Genomic DNA, 20,585 nt, shown 5'->3' with positions numbered 1-20,585 from the left:
TCCATTTTTAGATTTTGGATGGTTTTGTTCATTTCCTTAGTCTGTTTGATTGTGTTTCCTTTTTAAGGACTTCTACCTGTTTACCTGTGTTCTCTTTTATTTCTTTAAGAGAATTAATGTCCTTCTTAAAGTCTGCCATCATTGTCATGAAAAGTGACTTTAGATCCAAATCTTGCTTTTCTGGTGTGATGGTGTATCCAGGACTTGCTATGGTGGGAGAATTGGGTTCTGATGATGATTTCTAACCTTGGTTTCTGTTGCTTCTGTTCTTACACTGACCTCCTGCCATCTGATTATCTCTAGCACTCCCTGCCCTTGCTATATCTGACTGGAGTCTGTCCTTCCTGTAATCTTGGTTGAGTCAGAACTCCTCAGAGTCCAGCTGTCTCTGTGATCCTGTGATTTCAGGATCCTGTGATCCGAGATTCTTGGTGTGTCAGAGTTCCTGGGGGTCAAGCTGCCTCTGTGACCCTGAGATTCTGGTATGACCAAGTTCCTGGGATCCTGGGATCCTAAGATCCTGGTCATGCCAGAGCACCTGGGAGTGGAGCCTCCTCTGGGGGCTGTGAGACTGGCCACTGTTGACTTTGCTCCCAAGGTAGCTGGGCACAGAGAAAAGGAACCTGAGCCACTGGTCTAGCAGGGGTTCCTTTGTCTCTAGATTCTGCTGGTCCCAGTTACTCCAGGTGGTATTGGAACAGATGTTGTGTTCTACTTACCACTGATCCTAAGATCCTGCGCATGGTAGGGAGCCTGTTAGTGGAACCTCCTCTTGGGGCTGTGGGACTGGAGGCTAATCTTTTTAATTTTAAGTGTATTAGCGAGAAATTTTCTGAGTCACCTGGAAGGGGCTTAGACCAGCTGAAGCACTTGGAAAGGATACTCTCCAACTTGTTAAGCTGCCCGCAGGCTATGCATCATGCTCCAGGTTCTCAGGTTTTGTTAACTGTCCCCTGTGCTGGGGTGTGCTTTGGTGATACAGTTATCTTTGATTCATTTTTGCCCCTATAAATAACCATTCACCTATGCTTTGCAAAGTAACCCCAATATGCCTTGTGATTAACAAAGTTAGACCTTGGTGGTATTTGTGCTCTGGTCTGCTGTGAGCTCTCCATCTGTGGTGAGTTGACATGTGTGTTGTGTCTCCCAGGAAAAAGTCTTGACACACAACTAAATCATCACTCCTAATTCTATAATCTTATTTTTCTCTCAACCAGAGATAGGATTCTTTGCTGCTGCCATAACACCATGTTTGTCACCATGCCCCTTCTCCCAGCCACCCTAACTCTGAAATTTTAAGCAAGCCCCCAAATGCTGTCTTTCATAAGTTGCCCTGGTTGTGATGTCTCTTCACAGCAGTAGAACAGTAGCTAAGAGAATGTCCCAATTAATTTTCTGGTTCATCAACTAAAGGCAATAGGCACATAATGCCAGCAGAAGTAGCAAGACCATGTTACCATTGATGAGCCCTGACCAGGTTTGGTTGGTTGGTTTTTTTCCTTCTAGTTCAAGGATGAAAATGCAGGAAAAAAAATCTTAAGTCAAGAAATTCTTGAACACAGCAGACAAAATTAACCAGTAGGTAAAGGCTTTTACTACAGTTGGAGAAATGCTCATACTCAAGAAGTACAAAGAGAAAAAGACTCTCTGCAAAGGCAGGGCACGGGGTCTCTCAGCAAGCCAAGGCACTGTTTATCTTTGAGGGAGGTGATCTTTAGAGTCTTTGAGTTTCCGCCCCTAATCTAGAGTTGGTCAGTTTAAAGAAAAATATGAGAGCCCGCAACTGGTTTTTTAATTATTCTGTTTTTTTACATTCCAAATGTCGTCCCCCTTCCCAGTATGCCCTCCAGGAGTTCTTCACACCACCTCCACCCCTCTTTGCTTCTGAGAGAGAGAGAGAGAGAGAGAGATCCCCCACCCACCCACCCTCACCTCACCTCACCTCAGCCCTCCAGGATTCCCTCTTCCCTGGGGCATCAAGTTTCTACAGAATTAGGCACATCTTCTCTCATTGAGGCCAGGCTCTACCAGCAGCTGAGACAGATTCAGATACTTACAGCCAACCATTGGGCTGAGGTCGGGAACCCCTACAGAAAAGTTAGGGGACAGATTGAAAGATCTGAAGGGAATTGCAACTCCATAGGAAAAATAACAGTATTAACTAACCCAGACCCCTTAGAACTCCCAGAGACTAAGCCACAAACCAAAAAGCATATGTGAGCTAGTCTGTGGCCCCCAGCACAAATGTAGCACAACTATTTTATAATCGTGTTCTGATCTCACCTTGAACTTATTGAGCCAGCCCTTCAGTAGAGCCCCTACTGACAGAAGGAAAAGCCCACCAGGTCTTTGTTTTAAGCTGCCAGACTTTTGTCTCAGGCTAAGAGGGTGAGGAAAAATCTGGCCACCTAATCATGGTCCCTCTCACCATTTTCCTATCAGGAAGTTGAGTCTGTATAACTCTCTATCATTCAACAGAAAAGTGTTCCTGGAGCAAAATGGTTTTTGAATTTGCTGAAAATTTCAACCTTTCCTCTCTATCTGGAGTCATCCTACTTTGACTGGCAGACCCTCCCCACCCTAAACTGTGTCTTTGTTATTCATGGTCTCCATTTTGTTATCAAACTTTGAGCCACAACCTGTGCCCCAAGTCAAGTGCAGCCACCTGACCACCTTCACCTCAATATGCCAACTTGAAAAAGACAAATTAAAAATGGAAAACAGAAAGAGATTCAGTGTGAGCACATTGGAAAAGGGAATAAAGACACCCACTCTGTTTTCCAAATAAGCTTTCTAATGGAAGAAAACTTAATGTATATTTAGTGTATTGCCTCAAAACCTGTTACTTATGGAGATGGATAGGGTGCCTCTGCTGTTAAGTGTGACTGTTTATCAGGTCTGTTTTCCTGCTAGTCATGTGACTTCCAGGGGCAAAGTATAACTACAGTGGTGTTAGTAGCAGTTGCTTTAGTTTTTAGTATCTTATCTGAAAATGAAATAGAAAAAATATGGAATTATCCTCAAGGTATATTTAACTCCATACTGTCTTGCTCACTTCCTCAGTTTTACATGCGGTGGGGGTGGGGGGGCATTGAGAGAGGAATAATAATGTTTACATCCAATTTTAACTTTAAACCTTCCTGGAAAGTAAAGTTGAAGAAATGCAGCCCAGGGCAGCTTCTTCATTCTGAAGACAAATGAACAGATTAATGCAAACTGAAATCTCAAATCTCTAATGTTCTCTGTGCACATTTTAAAAGGAGTGGAATGGCCTGAGACAGGCTGGCTCTACAACGAGCTGCAAACTAGCATTTCAGAAGACCAGGCCTGAGTTTCTACTTCCCAGAACTGGGCAAGTCAGTTACTGGAACAACTACAGTCTTATGTAAAAGAGATGCCTCCCAAGCTTGTAAGAGGACAGTTAGCCAAACTTGAGGCCAAGAGGTCAAGAGCTACCCCTCCTTTGCATGTAGAGAGAGCAGTTATTCTTAATCATAGCATCACCCAAACCCCCAGAGATAGAAACTACCAATCAAAATATAGATCACCTACCTCTCCCTAATGATTCTCCTTTTGGTTTTAAAACCGGAATTTTCAAATTCAGTCCAAGTCCTTCAATCCCGATGGAATTGGGCCCCTGCATATAGGAATTTGTTCAATAAACACTCTTTGCTTTTGCATACTATTTGAGTCTCGGCTATCATTCTTCAGTGATTTACAGATCCTAACAATTTAAATTTCCAAAACACATCAGAGTTAATCCTGACCATGTAAGTAGTGTGATAATTATTTATTTAATCCTTCTACCTCGTGACTTCCTGCTATGCTAAAGGTAATTTACTGCTTGACAATGACTCTTATGTAGGCTCCACATAAGAAAGCCTACAACATTTTCATAAATCAAAATGTTCACAGGAAAATCCTTTTATGCTATACCTTTCTGATTCTAGTGTTACATTGCTAAAGTTAAGTTTAGTACAGATATTATTTTTCTAATGCTTTCCAGTGGATCATTCTTACAAAAAAAAATAATAAAAATTAAAAAAAAAAGAACATTGTGCCATGAATTCTCCACAATGATATTTGATGAGAGTCTAGGTGATAGTCATTACCCTGCCTTAGGTTAAGTTATCTTTTTAACAAGATTTAGAATTTTCATATTTAAAACCATGTAAAATTGGGGAAAATAATGATGGTATTAAAGGTTATTTCAAAAATACATCTATTTTCTCATTTATGATATTGACAAGGTTTGCTAGAGCTGAAGAGTAGCTCCATAGCTACTGGTTGCACAACAAAACTGATGGTAAGATCATTTTGCCAAAGAAACTACAGCCTTTGGACATGGAGCATACAGAAATTAAGTTAGTAATGACCAAGAAACCACCTCCCTACTGGCTAATTTTCACAGTACTTAAAGGTGCCATACCGAATACTGGGGGAGAAAAGTCATCAATAGTTTTATACAGCTGTGAACCCTGTGAGCTAATAATAATTTCCATTCTGTCAAGATATACCTATCAGTATGATCATGACACAACTGTTACTGAGATTGACAAGCACTTTCTAATTCAATTTAAAGTCTAGGTCCACTCCACAGGAGGAAGCCAGAGCCTGATACTTTAAATATAACCAAAATGTCAAGCAGAGAAACTCATAAGTCCTAGAGCTGAACCTATTATTATCTTGCTAAATGGACAAACTATCAGATTGCCATGTAATTCATATTTCTATATGCTGGGAGCCTCCCCGACTGGGCCAGGGTGATGGTGGATCCACAGAGTAGGTCTCTGGTGATGGCTTTAAAGTCTGAGGGTCTCAGGGCTTTCTAGCTCTCTAATTATACTGAAATGCTGATGATAACTTCTAAGAAGTCTTAAAAACATTCTTGCTCTTTCTGAGGGCAAAAGACTGCTTGCTTAGGCGATTAACACCTGTAGCCTAACAGCAGAGGATTAAGCAATGCAGCCTTTGTTCTATCTCAGCAGGAACTGCTGGGCCTAAACTTTCAGCCTGCTAGTTGGAAGTCATAGGAAGAGAAGACACTTAGAGAAGTGATTATAGAGTTTATTACCAAGTTGTAAAAAGTTCCCTATGAAAGCTATCTAAGGGGGAACGTAGAAAGATCCTAAGTGGGTAAAGGGAAAAATTCTCTAAGTGGAGAAAGGGAAAAGATTTTAGCCTAAGTGAGGAAAGGGAAAAAAGTCTCCTCTATTGATCTTAGCTCACCACTGGTGATTTTTTGTGCTTCTCCTTGTCCTCAGTACTTATACATTCCAGAATACATGATCACATGTTACAAAGTTCATCACAAGTTAACACAAAAGATCAAATCATAAATTGAAATAGAAGTTTACAACAGCTCATGTTTACATGCATATCCATTAGGAGTAATTATCTGGCTAAACATCCATCATCTGTCTGAGCTCCACAGGTTCACTGAAGGTTTAAAACCATAACTAACTTATTAGTGAAGTTTTGTATAGATAAGCCCAGTTGGTATTTTATCTTCTGTCCTAGCACCTTCAATAAATCATTAGTTGCCTTTTAATGACCTTTGGTTAATTGTTTTAAACCTCTTGGAATGTGCTCTGGGTAGGAGAAAGTCTGGTTACCATCTAAGAGCAATTAACTGGTGACACTTGGAAGACTGACAGAGTTCTCATTGCAGCTTTGACTATCAGAAAAGGACCTAACAGCAGTCCCATTATAAAAGAGCTTAGTAATCACAAATATAATTTTAGGAATTCTTATAGGATCATCATTAAGACTTAAGTCATCTATTTGTCTATATATCATCACTACAAAATAGTACATCTTTGTGGATCTGCAGAGATCTGCTTCAAAGGTGATGTGCTCCTACTTAGTGATTGTTATATATGTTTAATAATAACAGGAAATGCATATTAATAGCAGGAATCTTTCCTAAAGTTAGTCCCTCACAGCCTTGTTTAATGAGGGCTCACCTGTCACAGATTATATAATAATCTGAGGCAGACCACTTCAGGATGATCACCTGCTAGTTATTAGCTTGTCCCATTATGGCTCCTGACATCTATACCTATAGATTACTGAAACTCTCAAACATCAGAGAAGTTTCTTTGTCCTGTGGATGGTGGTTAATGAAGACATGCACAATAGTCAAAGTGTAGAGAATAACTCTGTGCATGGTCAGCCACAAATGGGTTGTATATGTCACACCCTTTCCCTTTTAGTCTCAGTAGACAAATAGGAAGATTGAGGAAAGAGGAAGATAGAACAAATAGGGAGATTGCAAGAACCATGGGTCAAGAAGGGACAGGGAGAAATGCTGCCATATGATTAAGACAGGACCACTGTACTCAAGAACTCACAAAATCTGTGATTTTTCTATTGCATACATCCATGACAAGATCAAGCCAGTCAACACTGTAAAGTGGAGTATGGAAGATTTCAGAAGCCCCAAACTCTTGACCAAGTAGTTACTGACAGTAATATCTCATCAATCCCAGAGACTGCAAAACTGAGACATTCTAAAGCTATTTACTGCTCCATGGTTCTCCTTGTGGAACCCAGAGAATCACAATAGATTGAAATCAGGGCATTAATAAATACAAACTCTAGGATAATACAATTCCTGGGGGAAAAAAATTTGAATCATCAGAAAGCTTTTTCTGTGGGTTTGTTATTTTAGTAGTGTTTTAAACAACCATATACCTACAGATATAAAATAAACATTAGAATTTATAATTGTAAAGTTAAGTTCCAAAATGTCAAGAGCTACGTGTGATACTGTCATCTTAGGCCTCTGTTGCTATCTAGTCTCCCTACACCATCCAAGTCTAGAAGGGGTACACTTGCACAGCCATTTGTGAGAAAATGCATGCCATTCTTTGTGATATTTAAAGCATAATAAACGATGAATACCACAAAACAAAACCCATACACTGCCATTGATATATATACTATTTTAACTATTGGATGTAAAAAATTAGCGACAATTCTAAGAACTGAGATATATAGAAATTATTTCACCTCAATCCCAGTTTCTACCCTGCCTTTGACCATTTAGTTCCCAGGTAAAAGACACACACAACCTTTATGTTCATAATAAGCCTCAATCAGCACAAGAGCTAAGAAAATATCTATTCTCTATGTTATTATGCCTATTTCCCAGCCAATAATCCCATTATATAATTTGCTATGTTTCATTTGGGCTGGTCTTAACTCCAGTTAGCCATCCCACGTGGCCATTATTTTATGACATTCCTAACCCATGGCGGCTTTTGGCTGTTCTCCTCTGACCCCAAGCCCGGGAACCCTAAACTCCACCTATGTCTCCTCTGCCCAGCTATTGGCTGTTGGATCTTTATTGACCAATCAGAAATAACTTGGGGAAAAGGTCACATAGTGTCACTTTGGTCTACAAGTGGACTTTCTTCTCTCTGTGGCAGCCAGACCTTGGGGGCCTGGATTTAGCATTACTATACATAGCAACAGACCAAACTCAACACTCAGAGCTCAAGCACCACCGACTCTGCCATTGGTGGTTGGTTGTTAGGCTGACTGGCCCATGTTCCTATAAAAATTATTTTGAAGAGAAGCAATACTCTCTAACATTGCTTGCTTAGTTTTTAACAATTGATCTGCTTGCATCCCTGCTGAATGGGGCTGTAGGTAATAGTGCTGGCATCCATTTCTTGGTTTTTTTTTTCCCTTCAGTTCTAAATTGAGCACAGATGAAAAAGTATGTCTTGTGTAAATGCAAGAGAAAATACACTGTTCTTTTCACTCTCTGGACTAGTAAGAAAACAGCAATATACAATTTATCAGTCAGCTCTCTTCGTTCCATCAACTTTTGAAAATATTCCGCTCCTTTCTAGGGAGTTATTCTTCAGTACCAGCAAGCATTGCCAACCTCAAATGCATTTTGAAGCACCTGTTTTACTATCAATAATTTCTCCCATTTTACATTGTTTTAAATATGAAAATTCTAGCTCTTGCTAAAAAAAAGGGGAGGGGGAGGCTTAACCCAAGGCATAGTAGTGGCAATTGTCTAGACTCCCATCAAATAACATTGTAGTGTACTCTTGACATAATGTTAGATAAAAAATAATTACAAAGTGAAGAGTTTGAAGTGAAAATAAGCACCATAAATTTAATGTTGGAGACAAGGCTTGTGCTAAAAGAGATAAGGAGATGCTTGATATGAAATGTAGTGAAGGAAGGGGAAGGGGCTCTCAGGGCAACACCTCACCCAGCTAAACCTCTAACTTCTGCAAAGGAAAAGCCTGTGGAATTTGCTACTGCTAAAAGGCATAAATAAAGGAAAGATGCTGAAAATGCAAGGCCTCTGCTATACTTCAAGATGGCAGTCAAACATGACAGTGTTATCTGTGTCATTCTGGCTTTAGAGTCATGAAGGGTACAGTAAGGGACTGTGAAATCTTCTTTCATGGTTAAAGGGAGCTACTGAGTCCAGGCTCTTGGCAGGAGATTTTCTATATGGAGGCTCCAAGAGCCTGTGTGTGAAATTTTGAAAGTGAAGCCTGGGTTGTATTGGAGACCCCATGAAGTTAGATGTTCCAGTACCATGGGATACCTGCCAAGGAAAGCTGAATACCAAGAGCAAAATCAGAGTAAAAGAGAAGTATTTCAGGGAAACATTGAGCTGGCCTGGCCTAGCTGCCTTGAAAAGCACACATAATAGATTTTTCAGGTTAAAGTCCATGACTCCTGGGGCACAATGTGCCTTCCAGTTCCTGAGGAACTGATGCCCTCCCTCAGGCAGTGAAGCACTCAGACCAACCACTCTGTGTTTCTCTGCATGTTCCCTTGGAAGTCAAGGAAACATGGAAGCTTGACAGGGCAATTGGTCTTAAGACATTAATCTTGTGTACCCTGTATAGCTTGCAAAGGTCACTGCATCTTGGCAACTACATCTGTATTAATCCTGGAAATGTTATTATGTTCTATTTCTGATAAAGGTATAAAAGGTCTGATTGATCTCAACAACATTGTCACAGCCTCAATTGTGCTGTGGCCCCTCCAACTGGCCTGATTTAATTCCTTGTAGCCCTATCAAGGACCTTGGCCTAATTGTAGAGGTACAGGTTTTTCTGTATGCACCCTTGTTCCCAAAAAATGACACAGACATCTTTTTGTTTATTAATAAACTCCTCATTCTATAGCTGGGCAGATACTGAGCTATTCTAAACCAACTATGCTGGCCTGGCCTACTTTCCGGCCACCCTTTTAAGGATTTCAGTCTTATTTCCAGCTACAGGCAAGAAGTAATTCACTCACTGGTGCAGGCCCCTTCTCATACAGACAAGGCTGAGCATGACCTTCCCAAACCAATTCCCACTCAGCAGCTGTGCTCTCAGATGAGCACCTCTGCCCGTGGTGGTTCTACACTGAGGGCTGTCACCTGCATTTTCATGTAACTTTTCCTTTCAGGAATGTCCTCACTTCCACAGTCATCTCTGAACCATAGCTTTCAGCTTCCTTAACACTGATCATTTAACACTGTAAATTAGTTCCTCTTTGTACAGTTTCATTGCTGTATGACTTTATGGTACTATTTGAGTTGAAAATCTTCAACTTTATCTGGGAAGGATAGAGGGAGGGAAACAGTGAGGTAGACCAAATTAGGAGGGAAAAGAATATCAAGTATGATTGAAAATGCTATAAAAATATTTTATTTTTACTTAAAATACATATATAACACATATATAATAACTAAGTTCTGCCACTTAGAGTAATAATGCCCCCCAAGAGCTAAAAAAATAACATAAACTCAATTACCAACTCAAACAGAGGCCATGCCAGCTGTCAGAACTCCAGATAGGCTGCCTGCCTGTGGCTCATACCCACTCTCTTAGTGCCCACTCACCCTACCACCAATTGCTGTTCCCCTCTTCCTCACTGTGTCCTGATCCCAACTCCAGTGGAGACACCCTGCTCTACCAGAGACCACATGTGCTGCCAAAAGTCCAGACAGGCCACCTTCCCACGACCCACCTCACTTTCTAAGTTCTCTCTTAATGCCACAGCTCCTCCTGATGCCTTGTCCTAACCCTCAATTCAGACAAAGACAACCTGCTCAACCAGAGGCCATCTAGGCCACCAGACGTCCCACCTCCAACTCTGCTGAGAACTCTGGTCAACCACAGACCATACCAGCCAGAAGACCAGATAGGAAACAGAAAACACAGTCAACAAATCAAACTCAGAAATTGGCACCTAGGCCTAGAGTCACCAGCTACGTAGATGCCAGCTTAAGAATACAGTCAAGATCTTGGGCACAAACTCAGCGGAGTGTCCCAAGGTCCCCAGAGGACTCTCCATGCTGCAGGCACCCTAGCACACCCAGGATCTTGAGAGCACTGGTGAGTGGAATGCAACAACAGTGGAGGGTCTTGTGCCAGCAGGAACAGGGACAAAGCAAACTTGTCCAATCACTGGCTGCAGTTTGTTCGGGTCAGCACCAGACCCATACCATCTTAGGCACAAACTCATCAAGCCCTAGCACACCCAGGATCTTGGGATCACTGAGACCAATCTACTGAGGAGAGCATGTGGTGGCAGAAGCAACAGAGCTTCTTGGACAGGGTCACTTCCAGCCTTCATCCTCAGCTAGGAGACAGAACTGAGACACAGACGACTGGGTACCTTCCCCTCCAGAGGAGAGTGTGTCTCTAGGGAGGGCTCTGACCCCAGGACTCAGGAGGTAGATCTGAGCTCCAGAATTCTATGCATCTTCATTGCAAGAGAAGAGCTTGCCTGCAGAGAGTGATCTGACCAGTGGGACTCCGGTGAGAGTTGGACATCCAGGAGTGCTAACAGAGGCTAAAGAATCACAGGAGGAACAAGCTCCAGCCAGAGACAGCTAGAATATCTAACACCAGAGATTACCAGATGGCAAAAGGCAAATGTAAGAATCTTACTAACAGAAACCAAGAACACTGGGCATCATCAGAACCCAATACACCCACCACAGCGAGTTCTGGCTAACCCTACAAACCCAAAAAGCAAGATTTGTATTTAAAATCATATCTCATGATACTGGTACAGGATTTTAAGAAGGACATTAATAACTCACTTAAAGAAATAGAGGAGAAAACTGCTAAACAGGTAGAAGTCCTTAAAGAGGAAACAAAAATTCCTTAAAGAATTGCAGGAAAACATAACCAAACAGGTGATGGAATTGAACAAAAACATCCAAGATCTAAAAATGGAAGTAGAAACAATAAAGAAAACACAAAGGGAGACAACTCTGGAAATATAAAACCTGGGAAAGAAATCAGGAACCATGGATGTGAGCATCAGCAACAGAACACAAGAGATGGAAGAGAGAATCTCAGCTGCAGCAGATCCCATAGAAAACATGGACACAACAATCAAAGAAAATGCAAAATGCAAAAAGATCCTAACCGAAAACATCCAGGAAATCCAGGACACAATGAGAAGACCAAACCTAAGGATAATAGGTATAGATGAGAATGAAGATTTTCAACTTAAAGGGCCAGTAAATATCTTTCAACAAAATTATAGAAGATAACTTCCCTAACCTAAAGAAAGAGATGCCCATGAACATACAAGAAGCCTACAGAACTCCAAATTGACTGAACCAGAAAAGAAATTCCTCCCTACACATAATAATCAGAATAACAAATGCACTAAATAAAGATAGAATATTAAAAGCAGTAAGGGGAAAAGGTCAAGTAACATATAAAGGCAGGAATATTAGAATAACTCCAGACTTCTCACCAGAGACTATGAAAGCCAGAAGATCCTGGACAGATGTTGCACAGACCCTAAGAGAACACAAATGCCAGCTCAGGCTACTATACCCAGCAAAACTCTCAATTACCATAGATGGAGAAACCAAGTATTCCATGACAAAACCAAATTCATACAATATCTTTCCATGAATCCAGCCCTTCAAAGGGTAAAAAAGAGAAAACTCCAACACAAGGAGGGAAATGATGCCCAAGACAAAGCAAGAAAGTAATTCTTCAACAAACCTAAAAGAAGACAGGTGCAAGAACAGAATCCCAAATCTAACAACAAAAATAACAGGAAGCAACAATTACTTTTCCTTAATCTCTCTGAATATCAATGGAATCAATTCCCAAATAAAAAGACATAGACTAACAGATTGGCTACATAAACAGGACCCAACTTTTTGCATCATACCGGAAACCCACCTCAGGGAAAAAGACAGACACTACCTCAGAATAAAAATGTAGCAAACAATTCTCCAAGCAAATGGTCCCAAGAAACAAGCTAGAGTAGCCATTCTAATATCGAATCAAATAATATCAACCCAAAGTTATCAAAAAAGACAAAAAGGGGCACTTCATACACATCAAAGGTAAAATCTTCCAAGATGAACTCTCAATTCTGAATATCTATGTTCCAAACACAAAGGCATCCACATTCATTAAAAAAAAACTATAGTAAAGCCCAAAGCACACAATGCACCTCACACAATAATAGTGGGAGACTTCAATACCCCACTCTCATCAATGGACAGATCCAGAAAACAGAAACTAAACAGAGACACACTTAAACTAACAGAAGTTATGAAACAAATGGATTTAACAGATATCTACAGAACATTATATCCTAAAACAAAAGGATATATATTCAGCACCTAATGGCACCTTCTACAAAATTAAACATATAATTGGTCACAAAACAGGCCTCAACAGATAAAAAATACTGAAATTATCACATGCATCCTATCAGATGACCATGGACTAAGGCTGATCTTAAATAACAACATAAATAATTGAAACCCAACATTCAGGTGGAAGCTGAACAACAGTCTACTCAATGACAACTTGGTCAAGGAAGAAATAAAGAAAGAAAAGACTTTTTAGAGTTTAATGAAAATGAAGCCACAACATACCCAAACTTATGGGACACAATGAAAGAATTCTTAAGAGGAAAACTCATAGCTCTGAGTGCCTAAATTAAATAAATAAATAAATAGATAAATAAATAAATAAATAAATAAAGAGCATACACAAGCATTTTGACAGCATACCTAAAAGATCTAGAACAAAATGAAGCCAAATCACCCAAGAATAGTAGACTGCAGAAATTAATCAAACTCGGGGCTGAAAATAACCAAGTGGAAACAAAAAGAACTATTCAAAGAATCAACCAAATCAGGAGCTGGTTCTTTGAAAAAAATCATCAAAATAGATAAACCCTTAGCTAGAGGGCACAGGGACAGTATCCTAATTAACAAAATCAGAAATGAAAAGGGAGATATAACAACAGATCCTGAGGAATTCCAAAACATGATCAGATCCTACTACAAAAGGCTATACTCAACAAAACTGGAAAACCTGGATGAAATGGACAAATTTCTAAACAGATACCAGGTACCAAAGTTAAATCAGGATCAGATTAATGGGCTAAACAATCCCATATCCCCTCAAATAATAGAAGCAGTCATTACTAGTCTCCCAACCAAGAAAAGTCCAGGACCAGATGAATTAAGTGTAGAGAACTATCAGACCTTCACAGAAGACCTAATTCCAATTCTCCTCAAACTATTCCACAAAATAGAAACAAAATGTACTCTACCCAATTCATTCTATGAAGCCACAATTACTCTGATACCTAAACCACATAAAGACCCAACAAAGAAAGAGAACTTCAGACCAATTTCCCTTATGAATATCAATGCAAAAATACTCAATAAGATCCTCACAAACCGAATCCAAGAGCACATCAAAACGATCTTCCATCATGATCAAGTAGGCTTCATCCCAGGGATGCAGGGATGGTTTAATATACGGAAACCCGGCAACATAATTCACTATATAAATAAACTCAAAGACAAAACCCACATGATCATCTCATTGGATGCTGAGAAAGCACTTGACAAAATCCAACACCCATTCATGATAAAAGTCTTGGAAAGTTCAAGAATTCAAGACCCACACCTAAACATAATAAGAGCAATATACAAAAATCCAGTAGCAAACATCAAACTAAATGGAGAGAAGCTGGAAACAATCCCACTAAATTCAGGGACTAGACAAGGCTGCCCACTCTCTCCCTACCTATTCAATATAGTACTCAAAGTCCTAGCCAGAGCAATTAGACAACAAAAGGAGGTCAAGGGGATACATGGGGATACATGTGACCACAGATGCTGGCAAGGATGTGAACAAAGAGGAACACTCCTCCATTGCTGGTGGGATTGCAAGCTGGTACAACCACTCTGGATATCAATCTGGCAGTTCCTCAGAAAATTGGACATAGTACTATAGGAAGAACCAGCAAAACCCCTCCTGGGCATATACCCCAAAAATGTTCCAACTTATAATAAGGACACATACTCCACTATGCGCATAGCAACCTTATTTATAATAGCCAGAAGCTGGAAAAAAAAAAAAAAACAGATGTCCCTCAATAGAGGAATGGATACAGAAAATGTGGTACATTTACACAATGGAGTACTACTCAGCTATATAAAAACAATGAATTCATGAAATTCTTAGGCAAATGGATGCATATGGAGGATATCATCCTGAGTGAGGTAACCCAATCTCAAAAGAACACACATGATATACACTCACTGATAAATGGATATTAGTCCAGAAACTTAGAATATCCAAGATACAATTTGCAAAACACATGAAACTCAAGAAGAAGGAAGATGAAATGTGGATACTTCGATCCTTCTTAAAATGGAGAACAAAATACCCATGGAAGGAGTTACAGAGACAAAGTTTGGAGCTGAGGTGGAAGGAAGGACCATCCAGAGACTGCCCCAACTGGGGATTCATCCCATATACAACCACCAAACCCAGACACTAGTGCCTATGCTAGAAAGATTTTGCTGACAGGACCCTGATATAGCTCTCTCTTGTGAGGCTGTGCCAGTGCCTGGCAAATACAGAAGGGGATGCTCACAATCATCTATTGAATTGAACAGAGGGCACCTAGTGAAGGAGCTATAGAAAGTACCCAAGGAACTAAAGGGGTCTGCAACCCTATAGGAGGAACAACAATATGAACTAACCAGTACCTCCAGAGCTGTGACCCTAGTTGCATATGTAGCAGAGGATGGCCTAGTTGGCCATCAATGGGAGCAGAGGCCCTTGGTCTTGTGAAGATCATATGCCCCAGTACAGGGGAACGCTAGGACCAAGAATTGGGAGTGGGTAGGTTAGGGAGCAGAGCGGGGGGGGGGTGTATAGGGGACTTTGGGGATACCATTTGAAATGTAAATGAAGAAAATATCTAATAAAAAAAGAAAAAAGAATATATTCAAAAACAGCTGAAGTAATACATTACCACCAGAGCCCAGCTACCCTATTACTGCATGTACTGAATATTCTAACACACTTGAAGCAAAGGAAAACAATCTTAAGGCCAACTTTATGAAGATGATGTAAGTTCTTAAAGAGGAAATGAATAAATTCCTAAAAGAAATCCAAGAAAAAGCCAAACAGTTGAAGGAAACAAATGAAACTGTTCAAGACCGAAAATGCAAATAGAAGCAATAGAGAAAGCACAAACTGAGGGAACTCTGGAAATTAAAAATCTAGGTAAGTGAACAGAAACATAAGAAGCAAGCCTCACCAATGGAATACAAGAGATGAAAAAGGTAGTATCAAGTGTTGAAGATATAATAGAAGACATAGATTCATCCATCAAAGAAACTGTTAAATCTAAAAAGTTCCTGACTCAAAAAAAAAAAAAAATCCAGTAAATCTGGGACACTATGAAAAAGACCAAATCTAAGAATAATAGGAACAGAAGAAGGAGAAGAGTCCCAGCTCAAACCCCAGAAAATATTTTCAGCAAAATATAGAAGAAAAATTTCCCAACCCGCAGAAGGAGATGTCTATAGAGGTACAAGAAGCTTACAGAATACCAAAGATTGGACCAGAAAAGAAAATTCCCTTGCCATAAAATAACCAAAACACTAAACATACAGAACAAAGAAAGAATATTAAATGCTGCAAGGGAAAAAAAAAACAAGTAACACAAAAAAGAAAAACCTATTAGAATTACACCAAGCTTCTCAGTAGAGACACTAGAAGCCAGAGGGCTGGAAAAATGTCGTGTAGACTCTAAGAGAATACAGATGCCATCCTAGACTACTATACCTAGCAAAAATTTTAATCATCATGGATGGAAACAACAGGATAATCCATGATATATTCAAATTTAAACAACATCTGTCCATAAATCGAGCTCTACTGAAGGTACCAGAAAAAGAACTCCAACTTGGGTTAATTAGACACATGAAAATACAGGAAATAATAATCTAACACCAGGTAAAACAAAAGAAGGGAAGCATGTACATACAAACACTCACACACATTTATTCAAGGTCATGATCAGACTATTACATTTAGCAATCAACAGCATGGGTGAAAAAGGTCTACAGTAAAACCTTTTGTTGGAATACTTTACACTTTCCACAGAACAGAAACTAAAATAACCTGTTATACAATTAGTCACAAATACAGGCCTGGAGTTTTTGCCCACACACGAGTATTGTCGAAAACATGTCTTCTTTGTAGCCGCTAGGCCCTGCCACCACTGTGCTTGGCCGAGTTCACAAATCTGCTGTAACCTGCAGCTTCCCTGCCACTTCTCTGGGTGTCCTCTCCTGCTAAGCTGTTTCCTGGCTGTATGTAATTAGAACCTCCTGCCACTGCCATAGCTACTGCTGCTGCTGGAACCTCCATAGTCACCTTGGTTCCGTGGTTTAGCAAAGTACTGGCCTCCACCACCATAAGGGCCAGAGCTCCTGCCTCCAAAGTTTCCTCCCTTCATCAGTCCAAAATCTGAAGACCGATTGTTGTAATTGCCAAAATCATTGTAGCTTCCACCAGCTCCAAAATTGCTTCCACTACCACCGCCAAAGCCGCCTCCGCCTCCTCTGTTGTTATGGCTGTCATAGCTGCCACTCCTGCCATAACCTCTTCCCTGATTTCCATAGCCTGTCCACCACTTCTATAGCTTCTGCTTCCTCCAGAGTAACCAGGGCTGCCTGCTCTATAACCACCGTCATTGCAAAATCTATTATAGCCATCCCCACTGCCACCATATCCACCACCACCACAGTTGCCACCAAAGCCACCATGACCACTGAGGTTCCTTCCTTGACCAAAATTATCATTGCCACCAAAACCGCCTCCTCTACAACCACCAAAGTTTCCAGAACCACTGCGACCTCTCTGGCTGGATGAAGCACTAGCCATCTCTTGCTTCAACAGAGCCTTTCTTACTTCACAGTTGTGGCCATTCACAGTATGGTATTTCTGAATTACAAACTTATCCACAGAGTCATGTGTTGGGCATTGGTCTATACACAGATGCCCTGGTCTCCAGTGGAGCTGAGGTCTGAACCCTGAGAGCTGGTGGTGATAAGTCACCTACATGGGACGGAAGGAATTCTCTCATGTCTCCTGGAACTCTGGCTCCTGTCTAAGTTACCACCTCCCACAGCCCCCACAAGAGTAGCATGGCTAGCAGTCATGTAGGCAATGTCCCAAGCTTCTGACCTTCAGGCTAAACTCCTCCGCAGTTACCTAGCAACAGAAAAGGTAGCAGCATACTTTAAGAGAGGCTGTTTGGCCCTTCCTCTCTCTCTCACTCCCCTCTCTTTGTCTTCTCCTCTCCTCTCTCCTCTCTCCTCTCTCTCCCTCTTACTCTTTAGCCTTTCTTCTCTCTCTCCCTTTCCCCTATGTCTTCTTTTAATCATGGCCGCTCTCTCTCTCTCTTTTCTACCTTCTCTCTTTCCCCCTGCCTTTCTAAAATAAAGCTCTAAAACCATAGATAGTCAAGGCTGCTGCACAGACTCTCGCCTGTGTGGTAACCTCTCTCCTTAAGCCCTGTCTCCCATAACCCAGAAGCTACAAGGTATTGCTCTGGGGCCCCTGGTTTCTGGGCTGCCCCTTGTCCACAACCACTCCTCGCCCCCTCTGCCTACCCCCACCCCCCACCCCTGTCATCGAGTGAGGTCAGAGGCTTAGATGCCCAGGTGGGGCTGAGTAGAAATCTTCCTGCAGCCCTCCTGCATCTGCCTGCCAGAGCACAGGAGGAACTCTGGTCAGACACGGGCTATCCTCCCTCCCCCCTGCCCCCTTTTAGTTCCCACAGTTATGGTCATCAAAGGTGACAAAAGCAAATCCCCTCTTTTTTCCACTGCCTCTGTCAGTCATAATTTCTATTACTTCACTCTTCCCATACTGCTCAAAATAATCTCATAGGTGATGTTCTTCAGTGTCTTCTTTAATACCAACAACAAAGATCTTTTTCACAGTTTAGTGAGCCCCTGGTCTCTGAGAATCTTCTCTTGACACAGCCCTCTTAGGTTCCACAGCTCTTCCATCTACCTTGTGTGGTCTTACATTCATGATAGAATCCACTTCTTCTACAGTGGTGTATGTGACAATCCCAAAGTCCCTGGATCTCTTGGTGTTTGGATCTCTAGTTACCACATAGTCAGTTAGTGTTCCCCATTGCACAAAATGGCTCCTCAGACTCTTGTCGGTTGTTTCGAAGCTCAGCCCTCTGATGAAGTGCTTCACAGATTTTCCGATTCCTTGGGAGACTCTGACTTAGACAAGATGGCAGGGTTATGAGAGCCTTCAGAGATGCTTTCTCAGCAGTCTCAAAGAGCAGAAAGGAATAAGATAATGAACATGCCCTCCACTTCTTTTCATAAATGGAAATGGGGTAAGTATTGTGATTGTTAATCTTGATTGTTGAATTGATGTACTAATCTTAGTAGTTTGCCTCTTGTATGTTCATAAAGATCACTTCTAGAGAAGGTTAAGGGAGATAGTCCCTGAATGTGTAAACTACCATGCAATATGTTAGAGATAGGGATATAATAAAGGGGAGCAAAAAGAATCTGGTGCAAGAATACCCATCTTGCCAAAATAAATCACCCTTTGCCAAATAGTTTTCTAAAATATTTTGCCACAGCAACAACAAATCCCTCTTTGCAGGATTTGCAGTACCGGATTTGTTGCAAAGAACACAGATTGAATACTGGTAACACAATGTAAGATCTCAAGAAGCATTTGCTAATTCTATTATTGTTTGCATTCTTAGTCTACAGATAAGATTCTGTGTATTTCTCCTTATCTTGATCAGCCAGAGGTATTCAACAATATTCTCTATTTAAATCTGTTCTTGAAAATCAAATTCTGAATACAGCAACTATGAGTGATAAGAAAAGGTAAACCTTACCCCTTAGCCTGGACTACACTGCCAGACTTTATTCTTAGGAGAATAAAGATACTCCAAACTTTCTGTACATAAACAACAGAACACATAAGGATGCTATCTAGGGATGTTCAGTCCATAAGCAACACGCTTAAGCACAGTCCATCAATCTTTGTTTCTAAGAAGATTATTAATACCACAACCATCCCAAGAGCTACAGACAATACAAGTCATTGTCTAATATTGATGCCATTTCAAATAAAGTCTCCCCTTCATTCTTGGACAGGGTCCACAGTGCCCCTCTAGAATGTCTTGTATTGGCCATATTTCTCTTCTGTTCCTCCAGGAATGCTTTAGCAGACACTGGTTGTGGTGCATACAACTCCTCCCTCACATGTTAGCACCATACAACTACTCTTCTTAGCACATGAAGTTAAAATGGAAAGTTGTTACACATATATGTTAGGAAAATCAAGGCAAAATCAATTTAAGGGGAAGGGAGTATTTTGGATAATAGTTTCCATCTAATGTCAATGATTGAGCTCTGAGCTTATTATGAGGCAGAATAAAATGGCAGAATCATATAATGGAGAACATTTGTTTACTTCCTGGTAGTCAGATTCGAAAAGAAATAAGAGACTCAGCCCAGGCCCTAATAGCACCTTGAAGGACACATCTGCTAGTGACCTTTCCTTCTTTCCTGTTGGTTCCATCTCTTCAAGGTTTTATAAAGTTTCCTCTCAATTGAGAACCAAGCCCCAAAATGGCCCTTGGGGACATTTAAGATCCAAACTACAATGGTACTGCTCCTGATCTGGTTAATTATACCTCCATGGTAGTTGGATTTGTAGTAGAAATAGGAACAGATTTTTGCTCCGGTGCACTGCCGAGGAGAGGGTGGCCTGCAGAAGTGACACAGCTGCTGGGACAGACTCCATTTCTGGCTCCAGACATCCGGCACCATTCCTGCCACAGGAGAGCTGATAAGAGAGCCATCTTTGCTCCGGTGTGTGGCGGCCTGCAGAAGCAACATAGCTTCTGGGAAAGATCCCGTTTCTGGCTCCAGTCATCCAGTACCTTTCCCACCTGAGGAAGGGTGTCCGCCCAGGAGGAGTCTCAAGGCCTGAGCCAGAAGGAGAGCCATCTTTGCTCCGGTACGCCTAGGCTTCAGTCTGCACTGGCGAGACTGTGGACCACAGAAGCTGCACAGCTTTGGGACAGACAGAAGCAACCTAACTTCTGGGACAGACCCTGTTTTGGGCTCCAGAAATTTGGGNACCTTCCTCACCAGAGGAAAGGTGGCCACCTGTGAGGGCTCTGTCTGCCAGAGCAGGTGAGAGAGTCATATTGTATCCACGGTTCATCAGTGGTTAGTCTGTGCA

At 41.2% G+C, this 20,585-nt stretch overlaps 1 pseudogene; it reads right to left on the bottom strand.

The window, feature by feature from the left end:
• Positions 1-16,637: 16,637 nt before the first annotated feature.
• Positions 16,638-20,585, bottom strand: part of LOC110339013 — a 36,017-nt pseudogene continuing 32,069 nt past the window's right edge.

This window comes from Mus pahari, chromosome 22, assembly GCF_900095145.1.
Source record: "Mus pahari chromosome 22, PAHARI_EIJ_v1.1, whole genome shotgun sequence".
Lineage (NCBI taxonomy): Eukaryota > Metazoa > Chordata > Mammalia > Rodentia > Muridae > Mus > Mus pahari.
The sequence above is the reverse complement of the archived record's forward strand: the minus strand, read 5'-3'. Positions and strand labels throughout refer to the sequence as shown.